Here is an 18,344-nt window from a genome sequence, read left to right on the forward strand (position 1 = left end):
AACATGGACTGCTAGGCTCTGCCTCTAGAGTTTCTCATTTCATAGGCCTGGGGTAGGGTCCTAGGTAATGTTGATGCCCTTAGGTATCCTGGATACCACTCCAGTAGTCTGGAGAAGGCTGAGGCTTTACACACAGGTCTGTCAAAATAAGCCAGAGGGGATAGAGAGATCTAAACTATGCAAGAATGCCATAACTTGTGGACCACTTCCAAAGAGGAGGGCCTGGTCCTCCAAGAGGTAGTATTTGAATAGCTCTTAAAGAATAGGCAGCCTTTTGAAATGCAAAGCAGTTCTGGGCAAGATGGGGGTCGAGCCAGAGCCAGATTCAGAATAATCATCTTTGCTGCTCCCACGCAGCGACCTGCTGATCATCATGCCAACTTCATGTCAAGTCTGTCTTTAGAACAAATTATTTAAGAAATCAGGTTTTTAAAAGCTCCACTCAGCTGCTGGCTAGAGAGTTCCATTTAATGAACATCACTTTGTGCTGAATTATTCTGTGATGACAGACAATGGAGGAACAGAAACATGCTCTGAGGAGGTGTGGGGTGGGGGATGCCGCTAATTATTCTCCAATCATTTATCCAGGCTTGTCACCAAGCTCAATACTGCTTATAAGCGACATAGAAAACCAGGTCACCACAGTCTGGTTTGAAAATGCCCAGAACTATGTAAAGATGATCTAGAGACCTGCGGGTTAAGGATGCCCATGGCACCAGAACTTCACCTGGAAAATGGAAATGTCTGGGCTGTATGATCTTTGGCCTGGACCACTCTGTTGCATTCTGAGTGGACTTCCAACTCCAGCCTTGTCCCTTTCCCTCTGCCCTATACCTATAGGCCTGGGATGCCACTCTGGAACTGAGTATCTTGAGGCCACTGCTCCTCAGCATCCAGAGTAGATGCCACAAACTGGAGGCCTCTGAAAACTTTTGTTTGTACAGTGTTTAAAATTTTTAAATTAGGTGCCAGAATTTCTAAAAAAGGAGAGCTCATTTAAAAATATCTTAATGGTGGCCTTTCCTGAAAAATTGGAAGATCCAGCATGGCACCCATCTCTTCTCATTTAGGAGAGGCCCAGACACTGTGGTCACCTGCTTGGTCCCCAAGACATCTGAATCTATAACCCTGGCCTGGAGCAGTGTTTCTAGATGTCACTTATTTGGGTGCCACCTTTATGCTGTTGCCATAGGCACAAACTCTTCATCTTAATATTCCGTTAGTATTTTTGGCTCATTTATTGTCTTGAATTTATTCAAAACAGAAATTTGAAATAAGTTTGATATACCTAATTATGTTTTTTTTCTAGCACACTAAAACAAAGATATGATTTTTGAAAGAGAGGCTGTCTATGTATTATGTAAAATAATCTCAAGAAGTACACCTTAGGAAATGTTAGAGAGGAAAAAGCACAAATTCCCGAACGAGGAGTTTAAGGCTCCAACTTCTCTTTCCAAAATAACTTATTTGCCACAAGGGTCCTCCTCATGGTCTCTTTGTGCTGCTTTCAAATTGCTCCCCACCCCTTCCAGAATCCATACACCCTTTCCAGTGTCCCCGTTTGTGCCAACACTGATGACTGCACCTGCGAAACCCTCCTCCTGCCCCCATACACATGTCCTGGGCCTGACCATCCTTCAAGCCGTCCTGTGTTCCTTCTAGCAAGAAAGCTCTCTCTCTCTCTCTCTCTCTCTCCCCTGAATCCTAATGGTAATTTCCTTCTATCCTTCACTTATCACCTCTGCTTTCTACCTTGCAGTCCAGTTATTTATGAGTATAGCTCTTTTCCCCTAGTGGACTGCAAATTCTTTGAAAGGAAGGAATCCATTTCCAATTCCTCATCTTGTCCATGTCTCCCAAGGGACTGGCATGCTGCCTTGTCTGCAGGAGCTGCCCCCTCAACACTTGTTAAATATCAAATGACAAAGGGCAACCTGTGGTTGAATTAGTGTCCTTTAGCGTGTGAAGCCTCAAATCCAAAGGCTGGGTTCCTTTTGTAGGATCTGGGCTGTTTCCTTCCTTGCTGATTTCCTTTTATTTGCTTTTCATTTATTTTTTTTCCCCAAAGTTCATTTCTATAGTTTCTTTCCAGACCTGCAGCTTCATTTTCATTCCTCTTCCTCTAGGCCTGGTACCTTCAGTAGACCCTGCATTGAGTGGTCTTTCTTGCCCCCAAACAGCACTAACCATGGGTTTGGGGAACCCGCAGTAATACAACATTGCAGACTCCCAGCTCTTCTCTCTAGCAAGAGCTGTCAGGATGGCTTCTGTGAATTATGGACCTGAATTACTTCTTTCAGGACATAACACAATAAAATGAGTAACAAGATGGATAAATTCTCAGACTCTGGTGGATTTTTCTTTACAATAACTATAATGTGTGTCGGTCAGTTGTACAATGATTTGAACAGTATTTCTTTCTTATTTATCCAGTAGGTAACACTCAACATAATAATGTGGGTCTCTGTCTTCGGGCCAGAGGCCAAGCTGGACTTCTGCTGGACACCAAATCCTATTAGAGATCATGGTAATGCAATTATATGCTCGAGTTAAATATTTTATAGCTGTTCTAGCCATCTAGACCGATCACTGCCTCAGCCTCTAGGCAGAAACCGCCCAAATGGCAAAAGCAAATAACTACATATCTTGCAAGCAATCGAGAAATAGTTGCTGATGAGAAAAGTTTATGGAAACTTCTGCCCCCTTCTGACTCTCTGGCAGCAGCAGGACTCTAAGCCACCATGATACTAGGTTATAATCAAACGTTAGCCCCTGCCTGGGCCAGGCCTAGAGGGGCAGTCTCCCTAGTTCCCTGACCAACATCATGCTGGCCGGTTCATGTGCCAGGACCACCTGGTCTCTGTCCAGTGAGAGTTTTAGAGGGAGACTGTAGCTCCTGCTCTCAGCTGTCTGCATGCTCGGATGAGAAGAGCCCATGGGGTCCCAGAGCACTAGTGTGCAGCCCCTGCGGCTGGCCAGCCTTCTCCCTAGGACCCCGGTTCCTTCCCCTTGTCTCCTGGGCTGCAGTGTGAGCACCAATTCAGGTGTGGCTCTGCCTCCCTATGCTCAGTCTAGTTTCCTCGGCACCTCAGGGCTGGACCCTGACATAATTCCTGCGTAATCTGACTTCACTGGCTGAAATTTGCTGACCTGTGATGGAGCATGAGCCATGCTATCGGGCAGACCTGGGTCAGACTTCCAGCCCTGACTCTTACTAGCTGTGCAACCCTGGGCAAATCATCTACGGTCCCAATCCTGGGTCCTTACCGACCTATCTCATTGTGCAGATGGCGGGGGGTCAATTGAGATAATGCTTAAAGCACTTTGTGGAACTTGCAGTAAATCTCTCATCGGTGGTAGGTGGAACGAAACCAAGTCAAAACAAACCAAACCAAGCAAACCCATTTTAGACAGGCCAAGTCAGAAGGCTGTGTGATGTAAGAGAAAGAGCACACACCTTAGAGCGAGATGCTGGGCATTCTCATCCCGCTCCGCCACCTCCTGTGTGATCTTTGAGCAAGTCCCTTCATCTCTCTATGCCTCAGTTTTCTTGTCTATAAAATGGGAGTGATTACAAAGTGTCTGACACACAGTTGGTGTTATAGTGTTAGCAACTGAGTGACTATGGCCAGAGGGCCACGGACCCTACTCAGTGTGCTAGAATTTCCTGGCTTGTTCCCTGGCCGACTTCAGCTCACTTTTCCCTCATCAAGGGCTTCGGACGTGCTGTGCACATGGGTATGTGCACTTTATGACAACAGGACAAGAGGAAGACAGGCTCTCAGCATAGGAAAGTGGCAACGAATGCTCCAGCAGCATCTCCATACAGCACTGGGTCACATAAAGACCCAGCCGAGCCCGTGTAAGATGGCATGTTTCTTCCACCTGCATGACCCCATGTGGCACACAAATGTGCCCAAGTGGAAGAGCTCCCTTTTCCTTTTGGCTCAGGCCCCCAATGCCTGGATAAACATCCTATAAACATTACGCCTTTTCTGTGAAAGATGGGTTATGAGGGTCAGGCCTCTCCCAGAAGTCCTGGGGACATTTCCCATGAGCCCCTTCATACTGACCAACTCTGAGCTTCTTCACTGGGCCACTGCTCACCCTGAGGACCCGGGCTATGCCCACAACAAGGAGGGGCCTATTCTGCTGACTGGGCCTGACCCATTGCCACAGCCACGCTGTGGGACCGGTACCCGAAGGCAGAGCATGCACGTGTGCACACACACGCATCTGGGCAGGAAGCTGTGGGAGCTGCCCCCGCTCATTGTCAAACTTCAGCTGAAGGGGGCTGATGCCGCGTTTGCTGGGTCTTGAGGCTTCCAAAGCATGTAGCAGAAAGCGGGAGAACTGTGAGCACCCTCCCGGGGAACGGACTCCCCCTGCTGGGCCTTCTGTCTCTCTGGGGGCCGGAGTAAAAAATCCCTTGGTCTTGAGCCCTGCACCTGTCGAGACAGTGTCTCTGCCTGCTGGTGGCAGGGAGCAGCACTGTGCTCTGCTGCTGGGGTTAAAAAAAAAAAAAAGTACAACCAACGTATATGTTTTTAATTGATTTGCTTTTTTAGCAGAGTAAACAGAGTTGGGCATAAAAAGGTCAAACCTCAATTTGGACAACTGTGTAACTTGTGATGCAATAAATAGGATAGCAGAGCTTGCACTAGCAATATCACCATCTACCTGTGCACTTGGCAGGGAGCCTGCCCTGCACCCGCTAACTCCTTTTTCCCTCATTAGGGAAGTCTGGGCCAATTATCACTGCCACGGCCTGATTTGTTTTCTCAGCTACGTTTGCCCAAGGCCACTCAGCTAATCAGAGGAGGTGCAGGAACTTGAATCCAGGCTCTCACAGACTCCAAAACTCCTTCTCCCAGCCATTATTACACTGTATGGACAGGTTGAGGGGCTGTCTATACCTTTCAATCACCGTGGTCTCCTCACCTTGGGTCTCTCTAGACAGAAAGAACAGATTCTCTTACTGGAGTGAACTAAATGCACACGGGTTTGGATAGAATGCTAGAGGTGGAACTCACTCTCCAATGAGTGGTCTCCATGGACCAGGCTAAGTGGGAAGATGTGGAAAGAACTGGGTGGGGGAAGCTGAACTTCCTATTACTACCTTCAGTGGACACTTTTCAACTCTTTCTTCCTTGACCTAACATTAATTTTTTTTCTAATTCAAAGTAATGCATGCACATAGTTTAAAAAGTCAATACTATAGAGCCTACGATGAAAATAGCAGTCCTCTGCCCTACGCATGTCTGCCTGCCATACCCTAGACAATTAGTCTCAATTCTTTTGGCTATTTCTTCTAGAATGCACCTCTTTCTAAATAATGTGCGTATGCAGCTACTGTTTTGCCTATACTTGGTGTTACCTACTACTACACTTAGCTACTCCCATCTGGTGTGATCTACTAGAAAACCATCATTTTTTTTTTGCTTCTATTTCCTATGTTTTTATTAATAACTCTACCCATACTTTCCAGAAAAATGAAAATCCTTCTGAAATAGAATTTACCATGTGTCGAACATACCAGGTAATCTGTCTGGCTCACAGTTTTTCTTTTTGCCTGGGGATCTCCCTCCTGAGCCCTCTGCCCTGCTGCGGTCTGGTCTGTTTGTTTTCTGGGCCTGCTATACATCCATCATTCTGGGACTTCTCTTTACCTCTCTCATTAATTGAACCCCTTGCTTCCTGGAACCCTCTTGCTGGTCTACTTCATGGTTTTGAGGGAATATGTTTTCCAGTAGCTTCCTGAGAAAAGGTGAATGGGAGGTATGATTTTTGGAGCTCGCAAGGCTGTTATCATCTTTATTCTACTCATACACTTGATGGATAATTTGATTGTCTGTGTGAGAGGGAGACCTGAGGGTCTAATTGTCACTGCTTACCTCTCACAGAGACTTGAACCCATCCACATGTCAACTGTGCCCCCTCTCCCCTGCCCTCTGTTACATCTGGTACCCTGTTTCTGGGGTTTTCTGGGGGCTCTGCTCTCACTGACATCTTAATCAGCAGAGGCTCAGTATTGAGCTTTCTCCATGCTGTTAATTCAACCCACTTGCTGTTTTCGAGAAGTCTGCTGACATCTCTTGATGGCTTTGTCTCTTATTCTTTTTGTCCTTGTGGGTTTGCTCCTTGTTTTGACTCAGTGCTCTCATTAGGGTAGGACCCCCAGAGGGAGAGATATGTAACCTTCAACCACAAGTTCCTGTCAATAGTATTTGAGATGATTTTCTAGTCTGTCCTTTCTTTCTTTTTAAAGATTTTATTTGTTTGAGAAGGAGAGAGAGAGAGAGAGAGAGAGAGAGAGAGAGAGAGCACGAGTTAGGGGCAGAGAGAGAGGGAGAAGCTCCCTCAGCAGGGAGCCAGATGCAGGGCTTGATCCCAGGACCCTGGAATCATGACCTGAGCCAAAGGCAGATGCTCAACCACTAAGCCACTCAGATGCTCCTCAAAAAACACTTTTCCAACATTTCTGCCACTGTAGCCACTCATCCTCACATTCCTTCTCTGGATCCTCCTCTATGCATGAAATGCTAGTGGTCCTTGGGCATCTGTCTTAAATCCTCTCACCTTCTCCCCACTTGCCACTCACCTTGCTCACCCTGTTCAATTTCTCAGGTCTCAGCTGAGATGCCCTGCATTCCCTGTCCCCTGCCCCAGTTAGGTAGCTCCCTTGTTCAGTGCTCCTGCAGGCTCCACCCCTTTCCTTCATAACTCATCACAGTCACTAATGCTGATGAATGTCCCTCTTGCCATAGTCTGAGAGATCCACCACTGCATGTCCCCAAGACGCTTGTTCTCAGTTGTCACCACTGCCCATGCAGAGGGCATGGCACATAGTAGGTGCAGAAAAGGTGAATGTGTGCTTGTAAGAATAAATGAATAACTGGGTCAAACAGGGGAACAGGATTGAAAACCAGGCTTGCCCATATATTTGCTGTGTGATCTTGGACCAGTAAAAGGGCGGTTCAGAAAAGAACCTTAACTTCTGGTCCCCAGCAGCTGCTTCTTCGAAATAGGGACAATAATCCAAAAATCATCCTACCTCACTGTCTTGTAAAGATCTAAATAAAAATGCAAAGAAAATCCTGCATGTCATTATGCTCAGTAAGCTAAAAGTCCTATCTGACAGAAGGGATTATTACTGTCATTGTAAACTCTGCTACATGGAAAATTCTTGTCTGTTTTGGGTCTGGGGGATGCAGGGAACAGAATGGCAGGCTCAGGTTTCAAATCGCACAATTCTTGAAGATAGGCTTTCTTTCTGAAGGAAAAAAATCCCACTAAGCCTTCTCTGCTTTCTCTTAACACTAGGCTTTAACGATGGAGGGACCACCTGGGGTCTTGCCTTTTCCCCCTCAAGCAAAGCTGACTTGGAAAGCACAGTGTGCCTTCATGGTTAGCGGCTTTAACTTAATGCATTCTTTACAAAGCAAAACCAAAAAAACAATGGAAATATTTATATGCATCTAGGTGTGTCACAGAGAGGTAAAAAAACACGTGTGCCCATAGCACCTGCCGCTCTTGGCATCTGCCAGCAGACTGTGGTTCAACTCGGATCCTTTCTTGGCCTCTAGATTTGCTCACTTTACCACTTGTGCCAACTAGGGAGAGGAGGAAGGTGCAGACAACCCCAGGTCTTGGAGGTCAGGAGGCTGACATGTCCCTTCCACAGCCCCATCATTAGTGCTCTGAAACCCTGCATTAGGCTCAGTTTGGAAGAGCACCAGACTCCAAGGGCCAGCCTGACAGGCAACCCTGACGGACGCCCTGTAAATAGCGCTTCGGTTTGCAAGAAGGGTGCGAGGAAAGCACAGTTTCCAAGGTGGAAGCCTAGAGTTCCAGTTCCAGTTTGACCTCAGACTACCAGAGCAGACAAAGTACACTGTTACTAATAGATGTGTTCATGCTGTAAACATAACTTCTGTGTCCTTCTGGGGCTGAAAATCACAAGCATTTGCCTATGTTTCATACACTTCATGGCGATAATTTTTAATGGCTGGGTAATATTCATTAAGTGAATATTCCATAATTTGCTTATATGTTTTCTTATTATTAGACATTGGATTGTTTCCAATATTTCACAATTGTAAGCAATGCTGAGATAAGCAAGTAGCTTTTGCTAAGTATCAGCTTATTTCTTTAAGAAAGACACTCAGACGCTGAAAATAGGAACATTTTTATGATTTAATATAAAATGCCAACTTGCTTTCCCAAAGGGCTGCACTGATTTACAATGCAACTGGTCATATATATGGGTATGTTTCATTGCAGCTTGTGCAGGACTGGGTATTAACCTGGGGGGGTGGTGGTATTTATTAGGGGGGAAAAACAATTATTTTAATTTGCACTTCTTAGATTACTAACGAGCTTAAACATATTTCATGTATGTTTACAGCATACTATATAGTTTTGGAAACTTTTCTCCATGTGAATTTTAGCCATTGATCTATGAGATCATAATTTTCTTCACAGCATATGTACTTTCACATAATATAGATATTAATCCCTCCTTGGTCTCTCATATTTACCTCAAATATTTTCCCAGGCTACTATTTTCCTTCTTATTTTGACAAGACTTATAAGACATATGGAAGCTTTACAATTTTACATACATGTTTGCTAGTCTTTTTTCTTTCTGGGTCCTTTAGTGAATCTTTTAAGCTGAGGAATCCTTCTCCAGGCCAGGGATATGCGAACGTTGGGCTTTACCCTCTTTTCACTTGGCTTTCAAAGTGTTTACCTCTTTAGTCCATCTGGAATTTATTTGGGTCTATGGTGTGAAGTGAAGTCTGAATCAGAAGGTGAAAATTCAAATTCCTCCAGGGGTCAGCACAGGTAAGTCAAAGAAGCAAAGCTGGTCAGGTGTGAGAAAACAGGATGAAGTGCAGACTTTGGTGAATTACAGAGTTTTCGAGAGGGCAGGGACTTGTTCCTGCAGGAATTCAGTCTCCTAAGTTTTAAAGGTAAGTCATAAACCTACAGCTTTATGGGAAGTCATCCAATTTTTAAATATGAGGCCAACCCCAAAGGCTCAAAAAGCCTTCTCTGTGTCTCTCAGCCACATCTGTCCCCTCTGAATGCCACTTTGCAGCCTTTCCAAGTTATTCTAACAACACTTATGGATGAAGCCTCTCCTTCTCCATTAATTTGCAATTCTTCCTTTTATTTCAAATATTAAAAGCTTTACATATAGCTTGTAATATTTCTAAGACAGTTTTACTTTGTTAATCTATTTGACTCCTATTCTCTTTTAGATTTATGATAGGTTCGTATCTTTAAGGATGAGCATCTTTCATTATTTTTTAAAAAATATCTTCCATACTTTCATCGGTTTATTATTCCAGATGAAGCCTTAAACCATTCAATCACATCTTCTATATTCCCTTTAGGATTGGGTTTGGCATTCCATTAAACCTATAAATTGACATATTTGGAGTGTTTCACCTTCTCATCTAGGGACATGCTATATTTCCTAATTATTCATGTCCTGTTTTATGGCTCTCAATAAAATTTCACAGTTTTTGTCACACAGGTCACATGTAGTTCTCATTAAGTGATATTTTAATTTTTATTGATTTTTTTGACTGGGACGTTTTTTATTGTATTTCATACCTGGTTATTGCAAGTCTATGGGAAATATATTGACTTTTGAAAAGCTATCTGGTACCCAAGTTGCAAGTTCTGAATTCTTAAGTAAAACAGTTTTTTCAATGAATATTTCTGGGTTCTCTAGGAATATAAACATATCCTTCACGAATAATGATAGCTTTGTCTTAACCTCTTGTTCCTATTCTCTGCCTTATGTTAGAAACCAGAGCTTGTAAAACTATGCTCACTAATGGCTATTCCCTTCTTTATTAGTGGTTTTAAAGGAAATTTGTCTTATATTTAACCAGAAAGCACTGGATTTTGACTAGTAGTCAATATTCTTTGTCATGCTATGCATCTTTTTGCCTTTTGTTTCCAGGATTTTTAGGACCTAGTACTGTCAACAAATGGCACAGGTTGGTTATGAGAATTAAAAGGAGTTAATGTCAATAAATTATGCTTAGTGTAGTACACGGCACCCCGAAGAAGTTTAACAGATTTCACCTTCCTCTCCTATCATTTAAAAAGAGATAATGGTAGTGGGAACAATTTCCCAAATGAAAGATTTCTAAGGAAGAGCTTGCTTTTATAAGCTTGAGAAAAAGCAAACCATAGTTGTGAAAAATACCACCCTAGTCTTTCTGCTTTAGTGCACTGGGCTTTCTCTTGCTTGTCCAAAACATACAGTCCATCCCTTGCACTCTTGCATGGATTCTTTGGCTTATGACACAGATGAAAATAAAATTTAAAAAAATCAGGCTGGCGTGTAATATGAACCAGGAATGAAACAAACTGTGCGTCTATTATCCCCAGAACATGAGAGCTGCTCAGATAAAGGCATGAACTAGCAGCTACTCAAACTCAAACCAGATGTTCAGAGGTTTCTGGCTTACAATTTTTTTTATAACCCTTCATATAACACTCATACTCCTGTCATTTCAACAGTTAGTCCTCTGCTCTGTTTAAGCAGCAAGAAACCCGCCCAAATCTCTGCTAGATTTGTCATCTTTAAATCTGTGCTCAATTGTAGATAAAGGAGCCCTCTCCCCACATGCAGACCCTTTGGTACAAACTCTCTGGCCCCAAGAAGCTGAGGATTGATGAAGCACATGTCCTGTGAACCCGCTGCCATGGGACAGGGGAAATAAGGGGTACCAGTGGCAGTGGATCCTGACTTGGGAGGAGCCCAGTTAAAGGGTAGAAAAGCCAGGGTAGAAACAGCCTGGATTCTCAAGTCAGGCTGCCATGGATGCAAATCCTGGCTCTGCCCTTACTCTGTGTGACTGGGACAACTTGGTAACCTCTCTGAAACTCTTTCCTTCATCTATATAAAGGAAATAATAATTACTCCTGCTTCCCTGAGACTGTTACAGAATTTAAGTTAGATAATGTATGTATTACACCGGGACCCTGCAAGCCCTGAAAAACATCAGAGACTATTATTGCCAATAACAATAATAAACCCTGCATAGCACCTAGCACTTGCCCAGCATTGTTCATAGATTTTAACAATATTAACTCATTTTGTCCTCAAAATTACCCTCATGAAATTCGTACGTATATCATCATTTTTCAGATAAGGGAACAGAGGCACTGGTGGGCTATCTTGCCCAAGGTCACACTGCTAATAAGTGGCAGAGACTGGTCCAAACCAGGCCATCTGGGTTCAGAACTACTTTTTGACCACTAAAGCCATGTTACCCCTCTCTCTACTGCCACTGTACATAATATAATTGATTTGATTCAGGCTGCCTTACATGGAAGGGAACACATACGGTTCAGGCCACAAACATACGGTTCAGGGCTTACCTAGTAAGACAATCCATTTCTAGAAAGCACAGCTGACCCCAAGGTCAACACAGACCCTTGTCTGTATTCCACTCCTCTCCACCTTCAAACTTAACTTCACCTTGTCTCATCCCCATGGCCCTCTCCTCTTCCACAGGAAGTGGGGTCTTTCCTCCTTTCCCAGGGCTGGTCCTTCTACATCTGCCCTCTACTCTGTGTCTCCTACCTCGTTTCATTAATCATCTCCCCTCTCTCCCAGGCTCCCCATCTCCTCCCTGGCTCCTTTCCCACAGCTGACAACACATTCAAGTCTCCCCCCACCTTGTATAAACCTTTCCATGAACCTGCCTCCTCCTCAGGTTACTCCCATCTGTCTCCTTCCCTGTTCTGTCTAGAAGGAATTGTTTCTACTCTACGCCTCTCACTCACTTCTGAACTCGTAATGACCTTGCTTCCGCCTGCAACTGGGGGCTGAACCCACACATACTGAGGTTGCCAATGACCCTATGATGGTCAAATCCAACAGCTTCTTTGTCATCGGCTCCCTACCTTTTCTCTAAAGCTAATCTCTATACATCTACCCTGCCCACCCTCTGAGTGTTGGGGTTCCATCCTTGACTCCCTGCTTCTCAATACTTTCCCCTCCCACTTGTTTCCTCTCACATCCACACAGATGATGCCCACTGGGCATCTGTCTCCAGGTCAGAGGTATCCCTAGGTCAACATCTATTATCCATCTGCCCGTTGACTGTCAACAACTAACATCCACTTGGAAATCCTATTAGCAGTTCAAATATTTTTTTAAAGATTTTATTTATTTATTCATGAGACACACAGAGACACAGAGAGCAGCAGAGACATAGGCAGAGGGAGAAGCAGGGTCTCTGTGGGGAGCCTGATGCAGGACTCGATCCCAGAACCCCAGGATCATGACCTGAGCCAAAGGCAGACACACAACCACTGACCCACCCAGGGTGCCCCTTAGTTAAAATCTAATGTGAATTTACCCCCTGTACTTCCTTCCCCTCACAAGCCAACTCCTCCTCCTCCTCACTACCTAATTAATGCTATCACTATGTATCCATGCTCCAAGATTGAAACTTCCTGCCTCTCCCTTACAGCTAAAATAGAAGTGGTCAAGAAAACCAGCCTATAATGTCCTGCAATGCATCCCCTGCTTTACACAAAGCAGTGAAATTTGCTCCAATTCAGGCCCTTTTCCCTCATCTAACCCTACTGGTTACTGAAACAGTTTTCCAATTGGTCTCCCTATTTTCCTCTGAGAAACCAACCCATTTGTGTATACCACTGCCAAAGAGATCTATCCAAGACCTGAATCATGCTATACCTTTGCTCAAAAACTGTCCTGTGCTCCCCACTGCCTTCAAAACCAGACTTCTAAACTGGTCTATGAAGCTGTCCCAGTTGTCCCTAAGCTCATTTTCTACGCTCGTCTCTGAGAACCATCCCCTTCATGCCCTCTACCCACTCCCAGTAGATACATCAGGTACTCTTCCACGGAGGCATGGTGTGAAAGAGTGTGGGCACTGGGGCCAGACAGACCTGGATTCGAATTCAAGCTCCTCACTGACTGGGTATGGGACTTGAGCTTAGACATTTAGACCCTCGGAGCTCCACTTCCCTCTGGGGAAAAATGCCTACTTTGTAGGCTTATTGTAAGCATCCGAAATAGTTTATGTAAAGCATCTAAGATATACTGAGATACAGTATGCACTGAATAAATAATAGCTATTACTACTATTCATTTAGCCAAATAGTTTGGAGAGGCTGGGGCGAGTTTACAAAACTGACGAGACCTAGAACTAGAAAATGCGACATTTGAGAAGTTTCCTGTGGAACTGGAAGATCAGTTTATAAGAACAAGTGACAGTGGGGCATCCCTGGGTGGCTCAGCAGTTTAGTGCCTGCCTTCGGCCCAGGGTGTGGCCCTGGAGTCCCAGGATGGAGTCCCGCATCGGGCTCCCTGCAGGGAGCCTGCTTCTCTCTCTGCCTTTGTCTCTGCCTCTCTCTCTCTCATTGTGTCTCTCATGAATAAATAAATAAAATCTTAAAAAAGAAAAAAAAGAACAAGTGACAGTTAGTGCCTTGGAATGTTCTGGAACCCACATTTCCATTTTTGAGCTGCAGCAGTTCTGGCACAAAAAGACCCTAAGACTTGAATCAGTCTGAGAGCTGCTTTGCCCCTTGAATCCAGCAGCTCTGGAATGCAGAGGTCTCCCTGGACAGAAAGAACATCCCTCAACCGAGAGCCTGGCAGCACCGTGAACTGGCAGTTGGAACTTCTTTCCTTCAGAGCTGCTCACATAAAGTTCATGTCCATGGAAGAAGGATCTAGGCTTCAGGGAGCATCTGTGATCTTTGACCTTTCCACTTGGTGCTCACTGTCCATCTGGCGAAGGTCTGCCATGTTCAGAGTACTATGCCAGGCAACTGGGCTCAGGAGAGGTCACGGGGATTGTATTTGGAAGACCTGGCTTCGTGTCCTCATGTGAGCCACTGTCACAGACTACTTCCTCATCTCTAAGTTCAAATAATGGCTCCTTCCTGCCCAGTCCTCTGTGGTTATCTCCGAGGTTGAGCAGAGATAGTTACCATCTTATCTCAATTTCTCTTTTTTGCCGAGTAGCTCTTTCTCTATATTCCCATAACTTGAATACCGCTTCCCAGCTCACTCAGCACATTTATTAGTGCAAGTGCTTTATGCTTCACTACCTCCTCCTGCAACTCCCTGGCAGGGGGAACTGCCCTCCTCTCTGCTGCCATGGGAATTCGTGCAGACCTCTCCGTTGGCACGGACTACACTGCATTGGAGTTATTTATAAAAGGGTCAGCTCTCCAAGTTGATTATAGGCTCTCAGAGGGCAAGGCATCCTTTTTATTCACTGATGAATCTCTAGCACTTAGCAAAGCAGATGATCAGCAAATGTTGAACAAGAGACACTTAAAACATGCAAAGAATGTATCATGAATTACATGTTTTCATGTCACTCTCAGACTCCCTAAAGTCAGCTTTATTTCTAATTACAGGTGAGTTGGGTGAGGCTCAAACTTAGCCAAAGTCCCACAGCTTATACACAGTACTGTCAGAATTCAAACTCAGGTCTGTTCGACTCCAAAGCCTCTGTCCTATCTCTAGGCCACACCACTTCTCTGACCACAGTGACAATTTCAACTATCTGCCACCAACCTCAGACTTGGTTAGGGTTATTCCTAAAAGAGTGTTACAGAACTGGGGGCCACATATTCCATCAGGTCCTGTGTATCAGTGATATCTCAAAGGGAAAGAGAAAAGATACCACTGGGTGAGAGTCCTCTGAAAGGCACTGCTCTGTAGTGGAGACGCCAGCTGGCGAGATGAGGATGAGTAACTGCCTTTATCAACTGTGAGAAAAGAGCTATCAGAATATAAAAAATTAAGTCATCACTTATAAAAACAAAACCATCACTACCTCAAAAACTAAACCATCAAGAGAGAAATATCTTCTATCAGAAACTTCATCTGAACAGAGGTTGGAGTAGGGGTTCCTTTGGCAGGACTAAAGACAGGTCAGGATATATAGAGCAAGGCAGATGGGTCCTCTGCAGCTGCTGATGGCGGGCACACTGCTGGGCACACTGTGAATCTAGGAGGTGTGAATGCCATCATCTCTAAGACCCTACCTATCTTGATGATTGTTGTGAGCATGTGGAGGCACACCTGTGGATGTCATCACACATTAGAAACCTGGTCACTAAGATACAGGAGAAAGCATGGGCTTCGGATTGCCAACCTAGCCCTGCTATTTCCTGTGTATGAGATCTTGGCAAACAGCATTCCATCTCTGAGCCTCGTTTCCTTACCTATAACGTGGGAACACACATAATCTAACATCACAGGTGGTTTGGGAACTGAATGATAACACCGCAGTACAGTGCCTGGCATAGAACTGGCACTCAATCCACAGAGCAGTGATCCTCGCTCTGCTGCTTAGAGGCTGTGTGTCCTTGGACAAAGCACATGACTTCTTTAAGCCTCCATTTTCTTATCATTAAAAGTGTGTATTCATTTATTTATTTATTTATTTATTTATTTTTCATGAGAAACACACACAGAGAGAGAGGCAGAGACATAGGCAGAGGGAGAAGCAGGCTGCACGCAGGGAGCCCGATGTGGGACTCAATCCCAGGACTCCAGTATCACGCCCTGAGCTGAAGGCAGATGCTTAACCACTGAACCACTCAGGCGTCCCCTAAAAGTGTGATTTAAATAAATAACAGGTTTGGGGTGCCTGGTTGACTCAGCTGGTTAAGTGTCCAACTTTTGGTTTTGGCTCAGGTCATGATCTCAGGGTTGTGAGACTGAGCTCCGTGTCAGGCTCTGCACTGAATGTGGAACCTGCCTAGGATTCGCTCCCTCTTCCTCAGTCTCTGCCCCTCCCCCTGTCTTGTACACATTCTCTCTAATAAAAAATAAAATAAAATAAATGGCTTGCAAAGGCTCTTGGCATTCTGTATCTCAAAGTGGCAGAAACATTAGCCAAGAGTGAGTGGAAGTTCTGGCTATGGATCGAGGAAGATGGCTGAAATGATGAAATGGGGGAAGCAGTTGTCCTAAAATACCTGGACTCTGTCTAGTGACCTTCTTGCCAGCACATTCCTCTGGTTTTCTCCCTCCAGCTCTCTGACCTTCACAGGCTCCTTTTCCAGCTGCATGGCTTTTCTTGCCCTTGAAACAGAGCATTTCACAACCCTTTCTCTCCTGCTTTAATCTTTTCCTTCAGAAAACATCAGCTTAGTACGTAGGGTTTGCCAAGCACCAGTATCAAGCTCAAATGTGTTCATTTGTATCCCCATTTCCAAGGCTTCCAGCCTGAGTCCCTACCCAGACTACTGTCACAGCCTCCTCACTGGAGTCACAGCTCCAAAGCTTGAGAAACTTTCAAATATGTAAATCAGATTAGGTCACTGTAGCTTAAAGTCTCACAGTGGCCTCCCATTACCCTTAAGATAAATTAAAAAACAGAACTCTTCACATGCCATTTTAAATCCCTGTACAGTCTGGCTCCTGGCACCTCTCCAGCCTTATCCAAAACCATTTGGCCCTCTGATCCATCCTTACACCCCACAATGTGATCATCTTAAAGTTCCTTGAGGACTTCCAGCTGTTGCCTATCCCAGGGCCTTTGCACATGCTCTTGCCTCTGCTGGTATATTCCTTCTCCTAACCTTCATCTAAACAATTCATATTCCTACCTCCGCCCCAGCAATCTAAATTAAGTCTCCTGTTTGTTTTCCTAGAGTACTTTGTTCTCTTTGCCTCAATGAGTATATACCATTTACCATTGCCTGTTTACATATATATTTGATGACTGTGTTTAAACTTAAGACTATCTCAAACTGTCTTGAGCATATCTATAAATGACACAAAGGCAGGAAGCATGACTATTTTTTAAATACCATGGACTAATATTAATGCCTGCTCAGGACATGGTGTGTAAAAGGCAGTTAGTAAATACTAGTTGAATGAGAGAATGAACATAGTGTCTAGGTCTGCTTGCAACCCCTCTGGACCTGCTCATCCTGTAATTCCTCCCCACTTTTTAAAAAAAGATTTTATTTATTTATTCATGAGAGACACGCAGAGAGAGGCAGAGACATAGGCAGAGGGAGAAGCAGGCTCCCTGAAGGGAGCCTAATGCAGGGACTCGATCCCTGGTCCCCGGGATCACAACCTGAGCCAAAGGCAGATTCTCAATCACTGAGCTACCAGGTGTCCCCTGTCCATCCCTTTCAAAGCATCATGCAAGGGGCTTCAAGGAGTAATACAAGAGTCCTTAGTTCCTTGGTGCTGTAAAGAGACTGAACTAAGCCTTTTCCCTCCTCATCCGGGATGTGGGTGGCCTCTCCTTAATCTCAGGCTCACATACTACTAGCTCATGAGAATCTCAAGGCCAAGTACTGTGTCTGCCTCATGGCTGCAGCTAAATGCCCAGGCTAGGGGCTGGCACACACCAAGCGGCTCGCAGTGGGTAACTGCTGAACTAAATGGACTCAGTGAAGCCTATGATAGACTTCCCCCCTCTTTCCCAGAGAACCCTAATTTTGATTAGAGTGTCAATGTGGTAAGCTACAAATGGTTGTTTCCTCAGGCTCCTTCACAGTTCTGAGTGTCAAAGCAATGCAGCTGTGCCAAAGAAATGTAAGCTGGATGTTTTAAGAAGAATGTGGCTTCCCTGCTTCCTTCTCCTTTCTTCTTTTCCTGGCCTGATATGCAGACGAGTCATGGAGCTGTGGCAGCCACGCTAGGACCACAAGGGTATGGGCATGAAAACAGCAGCCAGAGCTGAGGACAACAGGGTGCAAGGGGTGGAAAGGGCGGGTCCCTGACTCTACCACTGGATGCTGTACCGGCCCTGGATGGGCGCCCTAGACCGAGTGTGCATGAGAACGCCGGAGCCCTGCTGGCTGTGATGTCGTTATTGGCACACGAAGCACATTTCTAACCATTTTCACAGGAGACGAGCTTTACTCCTTGGTACCTCCTGTGTCCTTGAGCTATCATGTCTTCTTTCTTGCCCTTGAGGTCCCAGGTCCCAGAAAATTCAGAAGGTTCAGCAGTCCAAGGCAGACCCAGGGGCGGGGAGAGAATAGGGGGAAGGGGCGGGAGGGGGTCTGTCCCCCGGTTGGTCCTGGGGAAGCAGGGTCAGCTGCCTGCAGGGCGAGTCCCCAGTCTGCGGATGGAGCACTCGGATATTCCTAGCTCTCTGCCACGAAACAGATTTTTGCCACCGTCTGTCCCCAACGTGCTGACTTGAGCTCTCCCTCGGCCTACGGGTTTCATTCCGCTTATACCAGACTGCTCCGAACAAATCGCTGTTATCGGGGAGAGGTGAACTCACAGGGCACTTTTCCAAAGACGTGTTTCCAGGGGAAATTTCACAAAATGCTGCCAATGT

The 18,344-nt window shown here is 45.1% G+C and overlaps 1 protein-coding gene across 9 annotated transcripts in view; it reads right to left on the reverse strand.

Moving 5' to 3' along the window:
* The window catches only part of TENM4 (teneurin transmembrane protein 4), a 733,541-nt gene that overhangs the window by 160,776 nt on the left and 554,421 nt on the right, over positions 1-18,344 (reverse strand). The gene's annotated exons all lie outside the window — the stretch shown is intronic.

This window comes from Nyctereutes procyonoides, unplaced genomic scaffold (genome assembly GCF_905146905.1).
Source record: "Nyctereutes procyonoides isolate TBG_1078 unplaced genomic scaffold, NYPRO_anot_genome, whole genome shotgun sequence".
Lineage (NCBI taxonomy): Eukaryota > Metazoa > Chordata > Mammalia > Carnivora > Canidae > Nyctereutes > Nyctereutes procyonoides.